This window comes from Lissotriton helveticus, chromosome 1_1 (assembly GCF_964261635.1).
Source record: "Lissotriton helveticus chromosome 1_1, aLisHel1.1, whole genome shotgun sequence".
NCBI lineage: Eukaryota > Metazoa > Chordata > Amphibia > Caudata > Salamandridae > Lissotriton > Lissotriton helveticus.
The window spans coordinates 709070806-709093590 of NC_136057.1; the positions used below are offsets into that span (position 1 = coordinate 709070806).

The 22785-nt window shown below is 45.5% G+C and overlaps 1 protein-coding gene across 8 annotated transcripts in view; it reads left to right on the forward strand.

The window, feature by feature from the left end:
* PPP1R12A (protein phosphatase 1 regulatory subunit 12A) overlaps positions 1-22785 on the forward strand; it is a 1571083-nt gene that overhangs the window by 718084 nt on the left and 830214 nt on the right. The gene's annotated exons all lie outside the window — the stretch shown is intronic.

The following is a 22785-nucleotide window of genomic DNA, read 5'->3' on the forward strand; positions in this document are numbered from 1 at the left end:
ACGTTAATTCGAACTTTCAACAGTACAGTAATCAATAACACATCAGAACTTAATATCAATAGGGATGTCGAAATATTCAATCAATTCTCGTCCCCGCCCGCCATGTGCTTCAAAACTGCATACGTATCTCGTGATTTCAAGGTTCTGCAACCAGTACACAACAAGGAGTTACGAGTCCCATTTATTCCGGCGCCATTTTGGGCGAGGACGGGCAGGTCCAGGATATAGTCAAAATGTCTCTACCAACCATCGACTATGATGATGTTCATATGCTGTATTTATTAGAGTAACACTCATCTGCCCACATGAAATTAATTTACCACAATCTAAACATGTCATTTTAATCTTTCCAAAGTTCTTCTAAATATTTGGGACCGTTTCCCTTGCCTCTGAAGCTCTCAGTGCCACTTCTTTGATGAATGTACTAGCAGGTCAGGGGTTCTCCTCCAAATCTCTCTTTTATGCAGCACTATAATTAATTGGTGCCACCTCTCCATATGACGATGCATGGTATAGTTACCACAACTATATATTTTTTCGTTTCCTCTGGAGAGTTCATCGTGGCAGATGAAGCGTGTAACATACCGGGCATTTACCTTTTTTTGCATGTACAGGAAAGGAAAAAAAAATCGAGCGTTCGAGTTCTTAGGTGTCCCAGGGCCATTTTAGTGGACCAGGCCCAAATCCAAAGAACAGCTATCTCACAGGCTAATGGGGCGACCCACGCCGAGTTTCAGCATTGTAGGATGACCACACAAGTACAGCAACTTGCTAGACATCACCTCGGTGCCATCCGGATCTCGGCGCCCCACTGCAGATGAAGTGCCTCTCAACTATGAAACCACCAGAAAACGCTTGAGTCAGCTTTGTGTGAAGCCGCCATTTTGATTCAATCAATAGCGTCCCCCTGCACACATTCAGGGACCTGGTCGTGTCTTCAGGTCAAACGAATTTGGGACAAGATGCAGAAAGGAAAAGGAAAAAAGTTCCGCCGGACCCCGGGAGGTGGCCGCCTATGTCATGGGCGATCTTAGGCCACACCAGGGCAATAGTGAAGCTGCAGCAGGTGCAAATAAGCTTCAGACAGTGTTACAAGCGCTGCTCAGAACTCTCAACTATGACACCACCTCGGTGCCATCCGGATCTTGGCGCCTTGTGCTGGTTCCGGCCTATTCACACATCGGTCCGCTACTGACGCCACCTCACAGGCCAACGGGGCACCCCACGCCGACTTTCGGCGCAGCATTGTAGGATGGCCACACCAGTGCGGCAAATTGCTGGACACCACCTCGGTGCCATCCAGATCTCGGCGCGTTGTGCTGCCTTCGGCCTATTCGCCACAAGTGCGCACGCAACTCAGCTGCATAGTGAGTGAAACACCAAGGGGCGCCCCACTGCAGCCGAGGAACCTCCATCTTGGGGGCGACGCACAGCATCACATTGCTTTCCAATGCAGTCAGATCCTCAAACAGCCCCCACTGACTGACGCGAACTCACAGGCCAACGGGGCGCCCCACGCCGACTTTCGGCGCAGCATTGTAGGATGGCCACACCAGTGCGGCAAGTTGCTGGACACCACCTCGGTGCCATCCGGATCTTGGCGCGTTGTGCTGCCTTTGGCCCCATTCGCACATCAGTCCGCTACTGACGCCATCTCACAGGCTAATGGGGCGCCCCACGCCGACTTTCAGCATTGTAGGATGACCACACCAGTACAGCAACTTGCTAGACATCACCTCGGTGCCATCCGGATCTCGGCGCCCCACTGCAGATGAAGTGCCTCTCAACTATGAAACCACCACTGTGACATCCGGATCTTGGCGCGTTGTGCTGCCTTCGGCCTATTCGCACATCGGTCCGCTACTGACGCCACCCCACAGGCTAATGGGGCGACCCACGCCGAGTTTCAGCATTGTAGGATGACCACACCAACTTGCTAGACATCACCTCGGTGCCATCCGAATCTTGGCATCTCAACGCCTAGTGGTATCTTCCATACAGAAAATATTGTTACGCTACCTTTGGCCCCATTCGCACATCAGTCCGCAACTTAGACATCACCTCGGTGCCATCCGGATCTTGGCATCTCAGCGCCTTGTGGTGTCTTCTCGTCAGAAAATATTGTTGCGCTGCCTTTGGCCCCATTCGCACATCAGTCCGCTACTGACACCATCTCACAGGCCAACAGGGCGCCCCACGCCGACTTTCAGCATTGTAGGATGGCCACACCAGTGCGGCAACTTACTAGACACCACCTCGGTGCCATCCGGATCTTGGCGCGTTGTGCTGCCTTCGGCCTATTCGCACATCGGTCCGCTACTGACGCAAACTCACAGGCCAACGGGGCGCCCCACGCCGACTTTCAACATTGTAGGATGGCCACACCAGTGCTGCAACTTGCTGGACACCACCTCGGTGCCATCCGGATCTTGGCGCGTTGTGCTGCCTTCGGCCTATTCGCACATCGGTCCGCTACTGACGCCGCCTCACGTGCCAACGTATTTTCTCCGCATTTTATACCCTATGCCGCATAACAGGTCATGTGACTTGTTTATAAAACTTTTCATTGGTTCATTTTACTTTTGGTTTCCTAATGATGGAAGGCTTGATCATATGACCTAAAAACAACACTTTTCATTGGATGAAAACTTTTTTTTTTTCCAAACGATGAAAGCCCCACCTTGTTTCTGGATGTTTCAGACTGAAGCTGGCGTCAGCATGAGAGCACCACCATCTCGTAGCTCCGTCGTAGTCATTCCGCGAGCAATCATGGCAGCCGCTCCCCACCAGAAGCCTGCAGGAGTCGGGGCCCCCAAAACTTTTGATGAATTCTCAAGGCGGAGGGGACGCTTTCGAGAATGGGGTCCAAGACCTAGCAGACAAGCGTCCGATTTCCAAGGTGTCCCAGGGCCATTTCAGTGGACCAGGCCCAAAAAGGAAAGAGCCTGCCGCCATTTTGAGAGTCCTGTGACAGCCGCCTATCGCTGCACCGCAAGAGTGGGCGCAACTCAGCTGAATTGCGGCTTTTGACACAGTGGACCAAAAACGGACGGAATGGCAACTGAAACGGTAAAGGGGCGCCCCACTACAACAGATGACACTCCACCTGGAGAGGCCCGTTCACGCCGCCTCCCCCGGGGCGCCCCACGCCGTTATTCGGAGCAGCATTGTAGGATACCAAAACCAGTGCGGCAACTTACTGGACATCACCTTGGTGCCATCGTTCTGCTGCCTTGGAACTATTCGCACAACAGTTTGCTACTGAAGACCCACCCCCCGCGACGCCCCACGCCGTTATTTGCTGGGTGGCAACTTACTAGACATCACTTTCGTGTCATCTAGATTTCAGCGCGTTCTGCTGCCTTGGAACTATTCGCACAACAGTTTGCTACTGATGACCCGCCCCACGCCGGAAATCTGGACGTTGTGCTGCGTTGGGACTATTCGCACAGCCGACCGCTACTTCGTTGTTTTTCCCTAAAAATGTTTATATGTTATTACTATTTTTGTTTTCTTGTATATATTTATAAATTATTAAAGTTTTATAATCTTACTACTTTGTCGGAGTGCTATATATTTTTAATGTGACACATAATTGTATAAACTTTGATGTACAAAGAGTCATCCCTGGAATCTTCCGCTTCACGCTCGGTCCCCTCCCCAATCACAATACAGGATGGTTTTCAGATAATAGCAACGCTTCTGCTGTGACGGATCTCATCGAGTGTGGGCCTTGATCTACTATAACTCCTTTGAAGAGGGGTGAATCTTTACAGCTGTGGCCATAAACTACATCTGCAGGGCTAGCTGATACCCTAGGACCAGCCTGGACAATCGGACACAGAGGAAAAGGAGTGTCAGAGGGTGCAGTAGTGAATAGGGCGAAAGGGAGGTGTCGGGCGGGCACAGGGTGTGATTCTCAGGAAAGAGCAGCGCAGATGGGGGGAGGTTTATTACCCATGCATAAGACAGAGAGCGGGGGTGACCACTGCCTGGGGGAGATGCTTGCGAGGGTGGGGAGCCATGCTAAGGATCGACAGCGTGCACAGAGTGGGTCTGGTCAAGGCATCTAAAATGGCTGCCGTGCACGACAAAAGTGTGGCATTTGAAAAAAGACAAGATGGCGCAGACAATGTTTTTCAACACTTCCTGATTTCCTTCGAATCGAACGTTAACAGACGTTGGGGCATATTACCAAAGTTAAGCGATATTTATCCCTAACGATGCATTGCAAAGATTTTTTTACCGTCAGAAATTATCGCAGATAAACCTTGCTATTATCAAAGTTTATCGCAAATACGATAAAAACCGACCGCAATGCATTAATATCGCTGAAAACTCAGCGATATTCATGCATTACCGAGCTAATCCTCTTAGCCATGTTATCCACCTCCCATAGGATAACATGGCTAAGAACTGCTCAGGGCAGCTGTTACTTTTTGGAGATATTCGCGCTTATCTCGAATATTTCCAAAAGTTGATAATAGGAGATAGCGATGTTAGCGACTGTTTCCAGTCGCTAACATCTTGGCATGCCCACTTTGCATGTCATTAGTGATAAATATCACTCACATGCAAAGTGGGGCCCAAGATGGTCGCTATCTCCTACTAGCCGTCGCTAACTGGTGTTAGCAACAGCTAGGTAATACAGATATAATTTTATCTCCGCGAAGCGGAGCGCTGTTACAGATATATATCTTGTTTTTGAACGTTAATTTCTCAAAATGCACTGAAGCACATATATTGAGACCTAGCAAAGGCACATCGGGCTACCAGTCCCTAATATTTTACCAAGTTTCGTGCAAATCCATTCAGCCGTTCGATTATTATTATTATTTATTTTTTTTGCCCCGCGGGGCCCTTTTAAAACCTCCACATCAAACCTAGGGGATCAGCGAGGATCTACTATGCCCCCTTATGGTCATTTGCCCCTTCGCTTTGGCCTCCTCTTGTCTCTCGATCCTACCGAGAGACAAGATGGCGGCCGCTACGGACTGTTTGGAATGTTTACAGACACCGGAGAGCCAATCAGCTTCGCTTCGCAAAGCTCCGTAACGCGAAAAGTACGCGAAGCGGTGCGCTGTTACAGATATATATCTTTTTTTGAACGTTAATTTCTCAAAATCCACTGAAGCACATATATTGAGACCTAGCAAAGGCACATCGGGCTACCAGTCCCTACAATTTTGCCAAGTTTCGTGCAAATCCATTCAGCCGTAAGATTATTATTATAATTTTTTTTTTTTGCCCCGCGGGGCCCTTTTAAAACCTCCACATCAAACCTAGGGGGTCAGCGAGGATCTACTATTCCCCCTTATGGTCATTTACCCCTTCGCTTTGGCCTCCTCTTGTCTCTAGATCCTACCGAGAGACAAGATGGCGGCCACTACGGACTGTTTGCGGCCACTACGGACTGTTTGGAATGTTGACAGACGCCGGAGAACCAATCAGCTTCGCTTCACAAAGCTCCGTTGCGCGAAAAGTACGCGTCCTAGGCCGCTGCCCGGTCCGCGCTTACAGATATATATCTTTTTTTAAACGTTAATTTCTCAAAATCCACTGGAGCACATATATTGAGACCTACAAAAGGCACATCGGGCTACCAGTCCCTACAATTTTGCCAAGTTTCGTGCAAATCCATTCAGCCGTTCGGTCTAAAAGTGAGGCCAACCGCCCTATGGAAATTAACATGGGAAAAACGCGTTTTGGGACCCCCCTTTTTTCTCGGCCCCCCCTTGACGAACCCCCCCCAAATTTTCAAAGGCTGCTCAGAAACAAAATGTGCCATTTTCCTGAAAATTTCAGCCAATTCCGTCCACAAACGGCAAAGTTATTAGACATAGAATTTTCAAAAATCCCATAGAGAAAAAATCCTAACTATATATACCTACTGGCGACCGCCAGTAGGTAATATATATATATATATGTATATACCAACTCAATTTAGCGAGATTTCCCCAGCCTCTCGCAACGCCCTATAATTCAACACTCCTCGTTTCACGTTGTATGAAAAAACGAATTCCAGGCCACAGTCCTTAGTTTAAGCGTGCATTTATTTTGCAGCAAACTCGACCCTGGTATTTGGGCATGATTTAACCCTCCAGTGGGTCTGAGTGCTCACATAAAATCAAAGGACAGTTTTAGCAGCCCACATTGAGACTCTGCCTGCTTTACTCCGTTCTACTGCTACGCCATTACAAGAAGAATTTTTCCTCAACATGTCATGAATGATGTAATATGTGGCATCAGCAGTGGATTGCGGGCGCGTGGGTTATAGTTAGTACAACTAACTATAACGGGGGAATTTCAATGGCTTTGTGCGAGTGACATGTCCAACTAACTATAACACCCCTGAAACCTATGTTTTTTTATACATATACACATATACACATATATATATTCACTGAAAAAAACATAGGTTATAGACCATATATAGTTAGGAATTTGCATTTACAAAACCTTGAAAATTCACTGAAAACACCATAGGTTAGAGACCATATGTAGTTAGCTGGACATTTTATTGACATAAAACCAATGAAATTCCTTATATAGTTAGTTGCACTAACTATATATCGCGCACCCGCAATCCACTGCTGATGATGTCACATATTACATCATTCATGACATGGTCAGTGACATCACTGATGACATCTCAAATGACGCGGTACGCGGACCGGGGCGCTAACCGGGGCGCGCTTACAGATATATATATTTATTTGAACGTTAATTTCTCAAAATCCACTGGAGCACATATATTGAGACCTAGCAAAGGCACATCTGGCAAACCATATCTACAATTTTGCCAAGTTTCGTGGAAATCCATTCAGCCGTTCGAGCTAAAAGTGAGTCCAACCGCCCTATGGAAAAATTCCGTCCACAAACGCCAAAGTTATTAGACATAGAATTTTCAAAAATCCCATAGAGAAAAAATCCTAACTATATATACCTACTGGCTATCGCCAGTAGGTAATATATATATATATATATATATATATATATATATATATATATATATATATATATATATATATATACTGAAGCAAAGGTTCTTCATCAAGGAAGACGCCGCACACCACTTTAGGTTACGCTGATTGTTTTATTTTCCTGTCGGTTTCCCCACCTACGCGTTTCGGACTGCCAAGAGTCCCTGCTCACGGTTATCAAATGTTATCTTTTGATAACAGTGAGCAGGGACTCGTCGGGCTTGGCGACGAGAAATGCAACGCCAAAGCACGCAACATACTCCGGATAACTTCGGAGAAGAAGCGGAACATAAAGCAACAGCTGCGGAAGAAGAGGAAGCCTTTTCGGTCGCAGGATCCGATTGCGACCTAGAGATCAAATTGGAGTCAGAATACATTCCAGCGGGACAGTTGGTCGTGAGTACTAAAACCCCCATACCCCATAAGCTATCTTTCACTAAAATAATGCTTCAGCGCCACCTCTGCCTTGTGGCCTTGGTCGGCTCCAAGACAATGTTTCTGATGCCCACCCCTCTGGCCCGGCACCGAAACAAGTAATCAAGCCTTCTGGCTTGGTATCAAGTAGAGACAGATCGCTCTGAAAGACAAATCTGCTTCAGAGCCAAAACCTTCCGCTTCCAAGGATAAAAAGGACAAGTCCGGTTCGGCACCAAAACTTTCAGCGCCTACATCCAAAGAAGATATTTCAGATCTCCGGAAACCAATTTTAGACATAATGAAAGACATATTGGATTCAAAGCAGAAAAAGCTTTACAACAATCCAGACACTGGACATATATGAGCCAAAACTCCATCCAAATGGAAAAACAGTTCAGAGGACACTGGATACAAGATCCCCCTTAAGAAAGACATTGCTACAAGTCCTATCCATCATCCTTTTTCATCCCCTCTACCACTTCCACCATCTTCACCTTTACCAATACTGCCAGGCTTAGATCCATTACACAACACCACAGGAATCTCCTCACACACAGCCTGATTTAGGAGATGGGAATGATAATGATGGCGATGACCATGTTCCTTTATCTACAGATCCATGGGATTATAATATTGATCCACCTATGGATATTGAGCCAGACCTATACCCTGCAAAAACCTTCACCTCCAGATGATGTTTCCTATCTCGAGCTAATTTCCAGAGCAGCAGGATATCATGGGGTTACTATGCATAAAGAGACCTTAGATGACAATTTTTTGAGAGTCGGAGTCTCCCTATGTTAAAAGGCATGATGAGACATGCAAATGACATTTTTAAGGACCCTGTTCGGCACTAATAACAAATATAAACCATCACCCTCTGATCCGGTTTTCATTAAAGGACAGCTCCCTCTAGATTCACTGGTAGTTTCCAATGTTTGTATAAGAGAGAACTCCCAGACATCTGGAGATGCTCCTCCCCCAGATAAAGAATCTAAGCTTTTTGACGCATCTTGTAAAAGGGTAGCTGCTCAAGCTGCTTATCACTGGTGCATTGCCAACACAAAGGGCCTACTAGCTAGGTATGACAGGGCACACTGGAATGAGATGGAAGGTCTACTTCAGTACCTCCCAGAAGAGCACAAGAAAAAAGCACAAGAGCTAGTTCAAGAAGGGATGCTGATTTCTAACTCTTCTACTAGATGTGCACTTGATGCTGCCGACACTGCAACGAGAGAAGTTAACTCTTTAAACCAGAAGTACAACAGTCTATTTTAAACCCTCTTACATCTTTTCGCACCTCAGGTTGATGAGGCTTTAGAAAAGATAAAAAAAGCCCCAAATGTGTCGAAATGCATGGGAGCACTTCAATCTCCTTCAAGCAGGGGCTCATTTTGTCGCTCATTCAATAGAGCTTGGTCTAAAACTACATCCTCGGACCCTAGCACTTCTCGTTCAAGTCTAACACGCAGCCCTCTTCCGATAGAGATTTTTATTAGAAGAGGGTACTGCGAAACAATTTTAAAGGAAGAGGTAAGGGCACGTCAACATACAACTCCCCTCTCCCAATAAGCAGTGACTTACCTATGCTTCCCCCGATCATCCAACACCTGTTGGGGAAGACTTCAACAATTTCTCCCCGTTTGGCAATCCATAACACCAGACAAATGGGTGGTAGACATTATCCGACATGGTTATTGCCTGGAGCTCACAAACACTCATCAGAGCACCTGCAGCTTTTCAAACAAGAGTTACAAGCTCTTTTAACAAAAGAAGCTATAGAACCAGTTCCATTACTGTACCAAGGTTCAGGGGTGTACTCTCTGTACTTTCTAATCCCCAAGAAGGACAGCTCCTTAAGACCAATTTTGGATCTAAGGATATTAAATCTGTACATACTTTCAGAACATTTCCACATGGCCACGCTTCAACAGGCCTGTCCAATGCTACTGCAAGGAGATTTTATGTCCACACTAGACTTAAGACGCATACTTTCATATTCCGGTTCACCCAGCTCATTGCAAATTACCTCAGATTTCTTATAGCAGGAATACACTATCAATTCAAGGTACTCCCGTTCGTAGTAACTACTGCTCCCAGAGTATTCACAAAATGTCTGGCAGTAGTGGTGGCACATCTCAGAAGTCAACAAATTCACGTCTTCCCGTATCTGAACGACTGGCTCATCAAAGCCAGCAAACACCAAAAGTGTCTACACCACAATCAGACTACATTATACCTACTCTACCAATTGGGCTTCACAGTCAATGTTCAAAAGTCTCACCTTCAGCCATCCCAAATGTATTCTTATCTGGGAGCGACTCTAAATACTTTCACAGCTCTAGCCTCTCCCAATGCAGTCAGAATTCAGAATATTCAATCTCTGCTAATATAGTTTCAGGCCAATCAATACTTAGCAGCCTGAACGTTCCTGCAACTGCTAGGGATGATGGCATCATGCATTGCGATGGTGCCTCATGCAAGATTGCACATGCATCCTCTACAGGAGTGCTTAGCACGTCAGTGAAATCAGTCTCGGGGTCAATTAACTGATCTATTGTTGGTAGACAGCCGCACCCATCGCTCTCTGGAGTTGTGGAACACACCAAACTTATCAAAAGGGCGGCCCTTCATCGACCCTGTTCCACAGATCATGCTAACTGCAGATGCATCCCTCACAGGTTGGGTTGCCCATCTTCATGACTTAGCAATTCAAAGTCTATGGGACAACAGGTCTAAAGCTCTGCACATCAACTATATAGAGCTTCTAGCGGTATATCTAGCACTGAAAGCTTTTCAGTCTCACCTGATAGGGAAAGTTGTCTTTGTCCGCACCGACAACATGACAGCAATGTACTATGTAAAAAAACAGGGGGGGGGGGGCACATACTTTGCAACCGTCACGCCTCTCTCAGACAATTTGGCATTGGGCAATTAATCACAAAGTCTACCTTCTGGCAGAACATCTCCTCGGAGTGGACAGTTCGATTGCCGACCTCCTAAGCCGAAGACGGCAACAAATTCACGAGTGGGAACTTCATCCCCAGGTTCTCCTTCCATACTTTCAACAATGGGGATTCCCACAAATAGATTTGTTCGCCACAGTGGATAACTCAAAATGCCCAAACTTCGCCCCCAGGTTCCCACACCCTCTATCCAAATGCAATCCCCCTATGGATGAATTGCTCAGGGATATTTGCCTACGCTTTTCTGCCTCTACTTCCATTTCTGGTTCGGAGGCTCAGGCAAACATCACTCATACTGATTCTAGTAGTTCCCACTTGGGCTCGTCATTAGAGGTTCACAGCACTTTTAGAACTTGTAGTCATTCCACATCAAAAGCTACATCTCAATTCCAATCTTCTAACGCCGAACCATGGAGAAGTCAGACATCCAAATCTGAAGGAACTCAATCTAGTGATTTGGCTCCTGAAGTCATAGAGTTTGGATATCTGAACTTGCTTCCAGAATGCATGACCATTCTTAAAGAAGCAAGAAAGCTTACTACCTGAGCATGCTATGCATCTAAATGGAAACAATTTTTTAAGTATTGTACTAACAATATTGATCTTCTAAATGCATTTACTCAATAAATCATTTGTTACCTTCTGAATTTACAGCGTGCTAGTTTAGCCTACACTTCCATTCGTTTGCATCTTTCAGCAATAGCTGCATATTTGTAAAACACAGACTCTATCTTTGTTCAAGGTTCCTGTAATTTAAGCCCTTATGGAGGGCCTTAAGAGAATAATACCACCCAGGATACCTCCAGCACCAGTTTGGAATCTGAACATTCTCTTTACATGGCTCATGGGTCCACCTTTTGAGCCATTACACAAATGTCCACTACTGTTTCTTTCATGGAAAGTCGCCTTCTTTATTGCAATCCCTTCATTAAGGAGAGTTGGTGAGCTACTAACTTTAATCTTAGAAGACCCCTTCTTTTAACTTCATAGAGACAGGGTAGTTTTTCCCACCAACCCAAAGTTCCTTCCCAAAGTGTTTTTCTGCTTTTCATATCAACACATCAGTTGAGTTGCCTGTGTTCTTTCCTCAACCTGATTCGGTACCAGAATGAGCTCTTCATATTTTTTTTTTTTGGTAGCTCTTTTTATTGAAATGTACTATGATACAGCAAGCATCAAAAAATCATTACAGCTTAAATCAGATCAATCAGCTGCGCGTCTCATTCCCAGTTTGTCCTAATCAGACCCCTCACCCCTCACTGTTCTACATCGGTTACGTCTGTGAGATGTCTTACCCATGAGAATCCTTGTTCCAGCCTGATCCAGTGGCACTGCTGCTGCCTGGGTTTCCCTGCTAGTCTTTCTTCCCGCCAACAAAAGCTCCGTCCACCCCAGGACCTACTTAATGCAGGCTGCAGTGTGATCACACAGCGGACCCACCACTGGTGCGCCGAAGGCAAGTCCTTCTGTGCCCGGCCAAGCCAATACCGCACCAGCGCCACAACCCCTGGCCCTTCTGCTCGCGAAGATACTCCATCGCTGAGCTCTACCACCTTGAACCCAGATGCCACAGCAAACACTACTGCCACTCTGACCAACGCTAGGACCTTTCACCTGTACCAAGTGACACTTCACCTGCTACCAGTGCCACTTCATCTGCCACAGCACCCATACAAACACAACAAGAAGCCCCATTCCGAACACACAACCTGAACAAAAACATCGTCTTGCATGCTCCCTTCTGAACACATGCTCACTATGTAAATAACAAAAGAAGAGCGAACCGCTGCACTCCAATAAGTAAATCAATGTTCCAATATTAAAACGAGGTGAAATGATTTTTAGGTGCTCAGAATAACACCTTCTGGTTCCATAAGGTGTAACACAAATAGTACATGAGAAGTCTTACTGAGAGTAAGAAGCTGTCCTGAGCACTCTTGAGGCACAAAGGCGTGCGTAATATAAAGTTAATCATAGGAAGCTGATAGCTTTTTAGGAAATACTTTATTCCTTTTATAAATCCGAAGAGATATTCATGGTAACAAAAGACTTATTTTCACGTATCTTATATCCATTTTAAAGCTGATCCATTGTAAATTCATGGAATGAAATTAACACATAGTGAAATGGAAAACCCCAATGCATTTCGTGCTATGTTAGCACTTCTTCAGGGGGATATAATTCTAAAAGGAAAAGAAGAAAAAAACTTTGTCGATCGCTGAAATACACAGGAACTTTGAAAACACGCAAATGTGTGCCCAGTGAAAGAAAAGAATGAAAGGGCAAAGACCCACTACGTAATCAACACTCCATGTGAAAACGCAAAAGTGGACCAAAAAATAAATAAATAAATATTAGTGTAAGCACCGAAAATAATAAGTAAAAAGTGTAGACCACAGAACCAGCATTGTACAAGATAATTTGAAGTAGAACAAAAAACAGTAATTATGTGCAAGAAATGGTGAAAAAAGAAACCAGAAATGCGCAAGTATGCGAGAAGAAAACAAACCCCAAGAGTAACACCCAGTGACATTGGTAATCCGTCACCGTAAATCAACGAAACAATAAGTCTGAAGCTTACCCATCACCGAAAGAGCGAGCGTGTACAAGGGAACACGTCTGTAGCTCGGGACACAACCCGGAAGACGCCAGTAGGAACTAGCACCCGTAATCAAGAAAACCGGTGAGAAATAGAAGTAGGACCAAAAGCGGGTCAAACAAACAAACAGACGGTTACACAAGTTGACGAAAGGGAACAGTAGACAGAGGACTAAAGATGAAAGAGCAGGCCCTGGAGGTGAAACGAAAAATAGACATAGAAGAAATACCCCGACATACAGAAATAACGAGGAATAAAGGAAAATGGAAACCTACCCAAAACGCAAGGGAAAAATTATATACAGGAATATCAAGGAAATAATAACAATACCTACAAATACATATGTGATAGATACGAGCCATATAAAAAATTCCAGAAAAGGAACTGTCAATTAACGGGACACTAGGCACAATAAAAAATGTTCTGGTCAATACACAGGTCAAAGAGAGATCAAATAACAAATGAAATAATTACAGATGGCAACCAAGTTCAATTTTATCATTAAGCCCCTTCGGTTGAAGTGCTTGTAAAAAGTAAATCCAGTGGAGTTCACGTTGCAGCATATGTTTACTATTGTCTCTGTGTGGAATTTTTTCAACCATCTCCAAAATTAGATAACGGATTTGGCTGGGATTGTGAGAATGTGACACAAAGTGAGCAGCCAAACATGATTTCAAATTCTTAGTCCTGATATTGCTGCGATGCAAATATCCTCCGTTGCAAAATGTGGTGACATACAAAGGTACCATTCCTTGTCACAATTGTGGCCATTGTAACAGTATCATACCAGGAAATATACTATGTCACCCTTCTAAAGGAACACCAATTCATCTTAAAGTCTCTGCTACTTGTGATTCGACCAATGTCATTTACATGCTTAAATGCCCATGTGGCCTCCCATATGTGGGAAAAACAGAAAGAAAAATTAAAATCAGACTTAATGAGCATCGCAGCAATATCAGGACTAAGAATTTGAAATCATGTTTGGCTGCTCACTTTGTGTCACATTCTCACAATCCCAGCCAAATCCGTTATCTAATTTTGGAGATGGTTGAAAAAATTCCACACAGAGACAATAGTAAACATATGCTGCAACGTGAACTCCACTGGATTTACTTTTTACAAGCACTTCAACCGAAGGGGCTTAATGATAAAATTGAACTTGGTTGCCATCTGTAATTATTTCATTTGTTATTTGATCTCTCTTTGACCTGTGTATTGACCAGAACATTTTTTATTGTGCCTAGTGTACCGTTAATTGACAGTTCCTTTTCTGGAATTTTTTATATGGCTCGTATCTATCATATATGTATTTGTAGGTATTGTTATTATTTCCTTGATATTCCTGTATATAATTTTTCCCTTGCGTTTTGGGTAGGTTTCCATTTTCCTTTATTCCTCGTTATTTCTGTATGTCGGGGTATTTCTTCTATGTCTATTTTTCGTTTCACCTCCAGGGCCTGCTCTTTCATCTTTAGTCCTCTGTCTACTGTTCCCTTTCGTCAACTTGTGTAACCGTCTGTTTGTTTGTTTGACCCGCTTTTGGTCCTACTTCTATTTCTCACCGGTTTTCTTGATTACGAGTGCTAGTTCCTACTGGCGTCTTCCGGGTTGTGTCCCGAGCTACAGACGTGTTCCCTTGTACACGCTCGCTCTTTCGGTGATGGGTAAGCTTCAGACTTATTGTTTCGTTGATTTACGGTGACGGATTACCAATGTCACTGGGTGTTACTCTTGGGGTTTGTTTTCTTCTCGCATACTTGCGCATTTCTGGTTTCTTTTTTCACCATTTCTTGCACATAATTACTGTTTTTTGTTCTACTTCAAATTATCTTGTACAATGCTGGTTCTGTGGTCTACACTTTTTACTTATTTTCGGTGCTTACACTAATATTTTTTTTTTTTTTTTTTGGTCCACTTTTGCGTTTTCACATGGAGTGTTGATTACGTAGTGGGTCTTTGCCCTTTCATTCTTTTCTTTCACTGGGCACACATTTGCGTGTTTTCAAAGTTCCTGTGTATTTCAGCGATCGACAAAGTTTTTTTCTTCTTTTCCTTTTAGAACTATATCCCCCTGAAGAAGTGCTAACATAGCACGAAATGCATTGGGGTTTTCCATTTCACTATGTGTTAATTTCATTCCATGAATTTACAATGGATCAGCTTTAAAATGGATATAAGACACTATGTAAATAAACCACTGAGATTTGGGACCTAGTCTCCGCCCTCACCCCCAACATCCTCTTCCTCACTGACTCAACCCCACCTCCGCGCCCAACGTCACCACTGCAATATCTGAAGGATACAAGCTCACCCACTGCAACCCGCATCAACAAGTCTGATGGAGGGAACACAATCATGCACAAGATATCCATCCAGTGCATCACCACAAATGACGATATTACCACAGCCATGGAACATCTACACGTCCGATTCCAAACAGACATCAAAACCACCATCAAGGGCTCCCTTGCCAACCATCCTCCAAGACCACAGCCAGCCTTCTGCAACTTCATCCCTGACTTCATCGCCCCCTCGCCATAGAATCCAACAACTACATTTTCCTCTGCGACCTCAACTTCCATCTCGATGACCACACTGACATCAACAGTACTAAACTCGACAGCATGAGCAACATTGGACTCGCCCAACTCTTCTACAACCCTGCGCATACAGCAGGCCACACGCTAGATCCCATCTTCACCTCCAGCGACTGCATCGGGTACAGCCACACCGTGAAACTCACCTGGTAGTACCACTCCATCGTCCACTTCTACATCATCACATGGACCTTGTCCCCGGTCTGCCCGATGCCCTCCACCGCAGCAAAGTCTAAAAAGACACATGGATCAATGCTCTCAACACCACCCACCCCATCTCCTCTAACGTCCTAAACCAGAACGTCAGAAACTTCAACAATTGGATCACCAACTGTTCCATCAACAATAACAGCCACAGAAGGTCCACAACGCAGGCTAGTTGGCACACTGAAGACTTCAGAACCGCTAATTGACACTGTAAACAACTGGAAAGCAGATGGCTCCAGCAAGGACAAGACCAGCAAGACTGCCTTAAAGACTGCCCTCAAACATTTCCATAGACAGTTGAGAGAATTGAAGAAAAAGGCCTTAGCCTCACTTATCAAATCAAGTTCCAATAATAGCAAAGAACTCTACAACATAGTCAAAGACTTCTTCAACCCCTCAACTGCACCAAGCAACATTACCCCCTCACAGGAACTCTGCGACAACCCTGCAAACTTCTTCCCTCAAAAAGATCATCAACATCTATAGAAACTTCAAACCCCAGCCCAAGGTCACTGACTTCTTTTAAGCAGCACAATGGCCCCTCTGCTACCATGGACATCTGACTAACCAAATGGAGCCAGCTTACCCCACAGAACACTGCTTCCAACATGAACTCGGTCCACACAGGGGACCCGACTGACCCATGCCCCCACCAGAATCAGCCACTTACCACCTTGTCCCTCACCTAAATTGCCAAGGCCACCTTCCCAGAGGCCTGGAAACATGCAGTAGTCCATGCACTACTAAAGAAACCATTAGAAGAGGCCAGCAAACTCTTAAACTACCGGCCGATCTCCCTGCTCCTGTTCTTGTCCATAGTAAAAAAGCCATCAACCAACAACTCTCCTCGCATTTGGAATGGAACCTCCTGCTTGACTTTCCCAATCCGGATTTTGCTGCAACCACGGCACAAAGACAGCCCTCATCGTGACTACCGATGACATCTAAACTCTACGTGACCGAGGAGATACTGCGGCTTTGAGCCTCCTAGACCACTCGGCAGCTTTTGATACAGTCTCCCACCACAAAGACACCACAAGGCAGCACAGCATAAGGAGCTGCTCTGAGATGGATGACCTCTTTCCTCACCGGAAGAATGCAAAAAGTGCACCATCATCTCCGAACCCAAGAAAAATCTGTGGAGAACCCTCGCTCAGCCCCAACCTCTTCCACACTTACATGATACCACTGACCAGCATCGCCAAAATCCATGGACTCAACATGATATCTTATCCTGACGTCACACAACTAATCCTATCCCTCTCTGAAAAGACCATCTCCCACAACTGCATGACAGACGTCACCAGCTGGATGAAGGACAATTGCCTGAAGCTCAACACAGAAAAAGACAAAGGGAATGGTTTTTGGAAACCAAAGCGCCTCATGGGACGCATCTTGGTGGCCCTTAGAACTCGGACCTACTCCTACCCCAACTGACCAAACTAGGAACCTAGGTACCATTCTGGACAGCAAGCTAACCATGATGACTCAGGGCAACTCTGTCTTCTCTGTCATGGCTTTGCCTGGCTGCAAGATGGCCGCACCTTGAGCGGTCTCTGCCGGCCGGGCGTCAATATCCTGCTAAATCCGGCAATCAAAGTGTGCATGAATCCCCTCTTGTAGAGTATCTACAATTCTACGTTATGGTTAGGGCTCCCGGTTTTATGGTATTTATTTTTTTGCCATATCCGTCTGCAGTTATCCATATTTATTTTTGGGACATTTTTTCTGTATTTATCCACATTTATTTTTGCCACAAGCAAAATACGACGGTACAGCTAGTATTTTTCCACATTTATTTAAAGTGACACTGCACACATGTGCTCGGCTGTTATTGGGCAACACTATACATTCATCTGAAAACTTTGCCATTTGCAGAATGTCCTAAATATGCTTAAAAGTGCTATCACAAGCCATTTGTCTCGGAGCCTTGCAGTTTCTGTCATCGGCAGAGTGCCACATCCTCTCTCCCACTGAACACCATACTGCCCCACTGAGAGAAACTCACACTGCCTTCAGCTGCAACCCAATTGTGCCCCACCAGTGCTAAAGCTGTCCTTGGCCATCAATAAGAGGACTGATGTTTTGTGTGTGCAGAAGAGACCAAGCATTTGCAATGCAATAGGTCTTGCATGTACGCTAGTTTAAGCTATTGGACTTGTAAAGGACAATGCCTTTTATTTATCTGTTTTAAAAACCAAAATATAAATAAAATGCCTTGTCATTTACAATGCCAAAAGCTCAAACTCAAGTAAATGCAAGACCAATTGCATTGCAAATGCTTATTTTTTTAAGTGAGTGCTTGAAGTAGGAGGACAGAAAAACAGAAGCAACAAAGAAAAAACTGTGAAAAAGGGTAGTAGAAGCTAATCTGTAGAAAACCAGGGGCATACTCACTCACACGGTAAACAGGGCCTCTCGGCAACAGAAAGTGCTTGAACTGGAAATAAAAAAGTACAGCTACTCCCATGCCAGAGTACCTGACCGGAGCAGAGAAACGACTCTCCCATTTACAAAGTATAGATTCAAAGCAAAGGCGTGCAGTTACTCTGCCTTGAAAATAAAACAACTGTAGGTTCTCAGTACCCGAGAGTACCGCCTGCCCATTTAAAGCAGAGGCAGCAGGTGTTATATGGTGGTTAATAGAGTTATCGGGCTCCCTGCCATGTTCTAGTCATGCGAGTTTCAGACACTGTCAAGGCATGTTACTGTATTCCCCCTCCCACCCATCCCCCCTGGACATCACGCAGTCTTTATCCTCCACTGCAGTGGTCTCAGGCTTTCCACGCCGCAACCATCAGGGTGTTCATGGTGCCCCAGGGGTTAACGCCCTCCCTCCAAGACACTTCCCGGAGCGAGCTGCGTTTAAAAAGAGGATGAGTTAAAAAAAAAAAGGCCTTTTGATTCTGTTTTTATTTTGTAGCATTTGCTGTGTGCTCAATGATAGTGGTCAAATGTCAGACAAAATCCTCTGACAAACTGCTGCTTATTCCTTTAAAACCGAGAAGATGTTTACATTTTCTTTCTCTAACTACACAGGGAGAGAATTGAGTAACACCAATCTAGTAAAAACTCTAATGGGACACAGGGAGAGTGTAAGGAAATGGTAACTAAATAGAAAATATTTTTAACACATTATTACAATGTATTCCCCACCCGGACGTCACGCAGTCTTTATCCTCCACCGCAGTGGTCTCAGGCTTTCCACGCCGCAACCATCAGGGTGTTCATGGTGCCCCAGGGTTTAACGCCCTCCCGCCAAGACACTCCCCGGAGCGAGCTGCGTTTGTTCAGTCTCGAACTGACTCGCCGACCCAATGGGAAAGAAGGTGCGCAACAATGGTGTGAATAGAGGCTCCTAATCTGACTCTGGCAGGGCCTCTTAGAAGGGGTGAAAGAACAACAAGGACTCATCAACAAGTAAATGGTCTTTTATAGACCTGTGAAGTACTCGGTGCGGCTGGCAGCTCTGGTGTGCCCGGGAAGCTGTCTCAACCCGGGCTGACACCTCTTAACTCACTAGTATTTTCCAGTTTTTATATATAAATACAGATCAAGGAAAACTTGTTTTCCATCTGTATTTATATGTAAAAATCCGTAAAAACGGAAAAACGGGAGCCCTTGTAATGGTGCAGAGGTGAATTGCAACAGGTACCTGCAACAAGCCCGTGCGAGCTGTGACACCGACTGAGACCGGAAGGCGGAGTCGGCCTGTTGGAGAGCCCGCCGAAGAGGTGTCCGCCGCAACTCATACCACTTGTCTCAAGTGGACCTGGATTGGTGCTCCCGCCTGACGGAGAAGCGGAAAAATGACCTCTGAAATCAGTGCACACGCCGAAGACACTGCGAGAGACCTACCGCTCGAACCGACACCAGGGAAACTCCACCATTGGATGGAAGGGAACCGGACCTAGACCTCTAGACTCCTCCCTCCCCCGCCCCCCCCACCCTTCGGATCAGTCAAAAAGCAGGTGGACTGCTGAACCCTACAACAGTAGCCCTACCCTGGGTCTAGCGTGCTGCAATAAAGTGCCTATCCTGAGATTAGCACACAGCAACCAAGCTCCAGAATGGGGAGAATAGACTGCCCGGAAAAGACCACAAAGCTGGAAGCCTTCACTTCATCACTTAACCCACGCCACTACTGAGAACGCTCACAGACGACAGGGAGACATTGTGGTCCCCCCCCTTCACACACTATGCATGCAAGTGTACTGAGGGTTGAAAGGCAGACTGCTTGAACGCTAGCTAAGAAATGGTCAAGTAGCACTGACTGCTTAGAATAAAAATCAAACCAACACATTCACAATACCTAGTTTTAGATATCACATTTGCAAATTCATTCAGTTTATTTGTATTAAAAGTAATGTTTTGTAAATGTGGCAACGCAGTTGCTCTATAATCTCAATTGAAACCAAAAACATTTGCGAAATTTGGTGCTCAGGTTAAGGGCAATAGGGAATGGAATGTGGTAGTGATTAAAGTGAAAATGTGGGGGTAGTGGACAAGGACAGGGTGGTGTGACATATGTACATAAACTAAAAACCAAAGGTGATGGACGGAGCATTGACTATACAAACACTCACCCCCAGTCAACTGATCTGGGTTTAATCCATCACCGTTCTTTAGCTCACTCTGCCACCCCAGTTCAGACTTGGCCATATGCAAATCAGTCTGATCCTGTGCCTCATGGGAACAGTCCAGCCCGAACTGCCAAGCCATGTCTTCCCTGGACCGGAATCAAGCTTTCCAGGACCGGTTTCTGGCATTACAGCCGTCTTCAGCCGGGCTTGCTTGACTCCAGTGGCATGGAGAGCAGTCCCGTGCTCTCCATGCCACTGGAATCAAGCTATCCTGGCTGAAGAGGGCTGAAAGCCCGAAACCGGTCCTAGGATGCTTGTTTCCAGTCCAGGGAGGACCTGGCTTGGCAGTTTGGCCTGGACTGTTCCCATGGGGCACAGGGTCAAGACTGATTTGCATATGGCTAGGTTCAAACTGAAAAGGCATGGTGAGCAAAAAAACGATGGATTTAGGCCCAGATCTCTGTACTGGGGTGAATGTATGACATTGTTCTGCATTCTGTCCATCAACTGTTGGTTTTGCATTTGTCACCCCGAGTGGGACGGGTATGCTCAGACGTGAGTCCTGTGCTCTCCATGCCACTGGAATCAAGCTATCCTGGCTGAAGAGGGCTGAAAGCCCAAAACCGGTCCTAGAATGCTTGTTTCCAGTCCAGGGAGGACCTGGCTTGGCAGTTTGGGCTGGACTGTTCCCATGGGGCACAGGGTCGAGACTGATTTGCATATGGCTAGGTTCAAACTGGAAAGGCATGGTGAGCAAAAAAACGATGGATTTAGGCCCAGATCTCTGTACTGGGGTGAATGTATGACTTTGTTCTGCATTCTGTCCATCAACTATTGGTTTTGCATATATACATCATCATCATATGGTGGTGCTGATCCGGCCTTATTGAAAGGTCAATTGTTCCACAGAAAACGCATAGTACTATGCGAACACTGTTACATTGATTACAGTTGTCCTGGCTTGTGTTCAGATTGTAGTCGACGTTTCGACCCCTAGTGGGTATGCTAGGTAAATTCAGCCTTAGGGTGAGGATTCCATCCGAGACAGGAACTCCGTCGCTCTCGGACATGCCACTATATTATCAAATTAGAGCCACCTGTCGCACACTACATGACTCTTCCCCGCCCCCCCATTTTTACAGCAATGGAATATGTCCATGCAACTACAACACGTGCGTGCAAGCTTATAACTCTGCCTTACAAACGAACAGACAAGACAGCCTCTACTATTGATACCTCGAAGGCCCAAATGGCCTGGGAATGAGACTTACACTCCGAGATTATTAGAAGCACAATGTTACTGTTGCTGCACCCAAACTGAAGAGCTATCCCCCAACTATAGACTATGGCTGATACTTTAATTACTTCAACAGGACATACAACACACCAGCACAACTGCATACAATTGGCCTAACGACTAATTCTACATGTATCCGATGACAAAGACCGGAAGCCACTTTTTGACACTTAGCATGGCCCTGCTCTAAAGTAGCTCGTTATTGGGCTGAGGTGTACAATACTGTGAGCACCATCACAGGTGCACCACTCCTGCCAGGCCTTATTGTGTGCCTGCTGGGTTACCTGAAAAAAGTCCCGAAGGGGTGCTGATCCCTCAGTGCGAATGCGACTGGGTAAATGCAGAGTGGGTATGCATTGGGGGAGACTGCCGACCCCAACCAAATGAGCCTGGATTGCAGCATCTCATACTGCTAGGAACAACTGACAACATATTGGGATCTGATGCCCCAAGCTACACGACCCAAAAATATCTGGGAACCTTTTGTATCTTACCTTAGACAGACCTATACAGATGGATAAAAATACACCTGAACTCGACACAACCACTACACAATCAAACGTGTGACACGCTCCTTTGTCTCTGGGGACTCTCGCTGCTGTAACCATTGCTTGCTATTACTGACAGCAAGGTAGGTACCTTGAAGATACAAGATATTCGATGTCTGTACCTCTGAACAGATGTATCCATAACATAGAATACTGTATATCATGTCAATTGCGAAATTGTGGAATGTCCCCACGAGTGGCGAAGTTGGGAGGGGATGTTGTGACAATTGAAAATCAATAAACACAAACATTTTAAAAACAGTTGTCTCCTCCTGCTTCTTTATCTTTTGTGTGCTTGTAAGATATTCAAATGGCTACTCACAGGCTCAAGGAGCACCATCACACAGGCACTCCTCTCCAGTCCAGGGGACTATGGCAACGCTCTACGCAGGGATCACATGTTGCCTCCTCCAATGACTACAGAATGCAGCAAACAGACTCGTCCTGGATCTCCCTAGATGAACCCAGATCACCCCCTACCTCAGGAAACTCCACTGGCTCCCTGTACAGAAAACTTCCTACCCATGCATACAAGACCCTACACACCTGCGGACCCACCTACTTGAGCCTCCACTTAAACTTCCA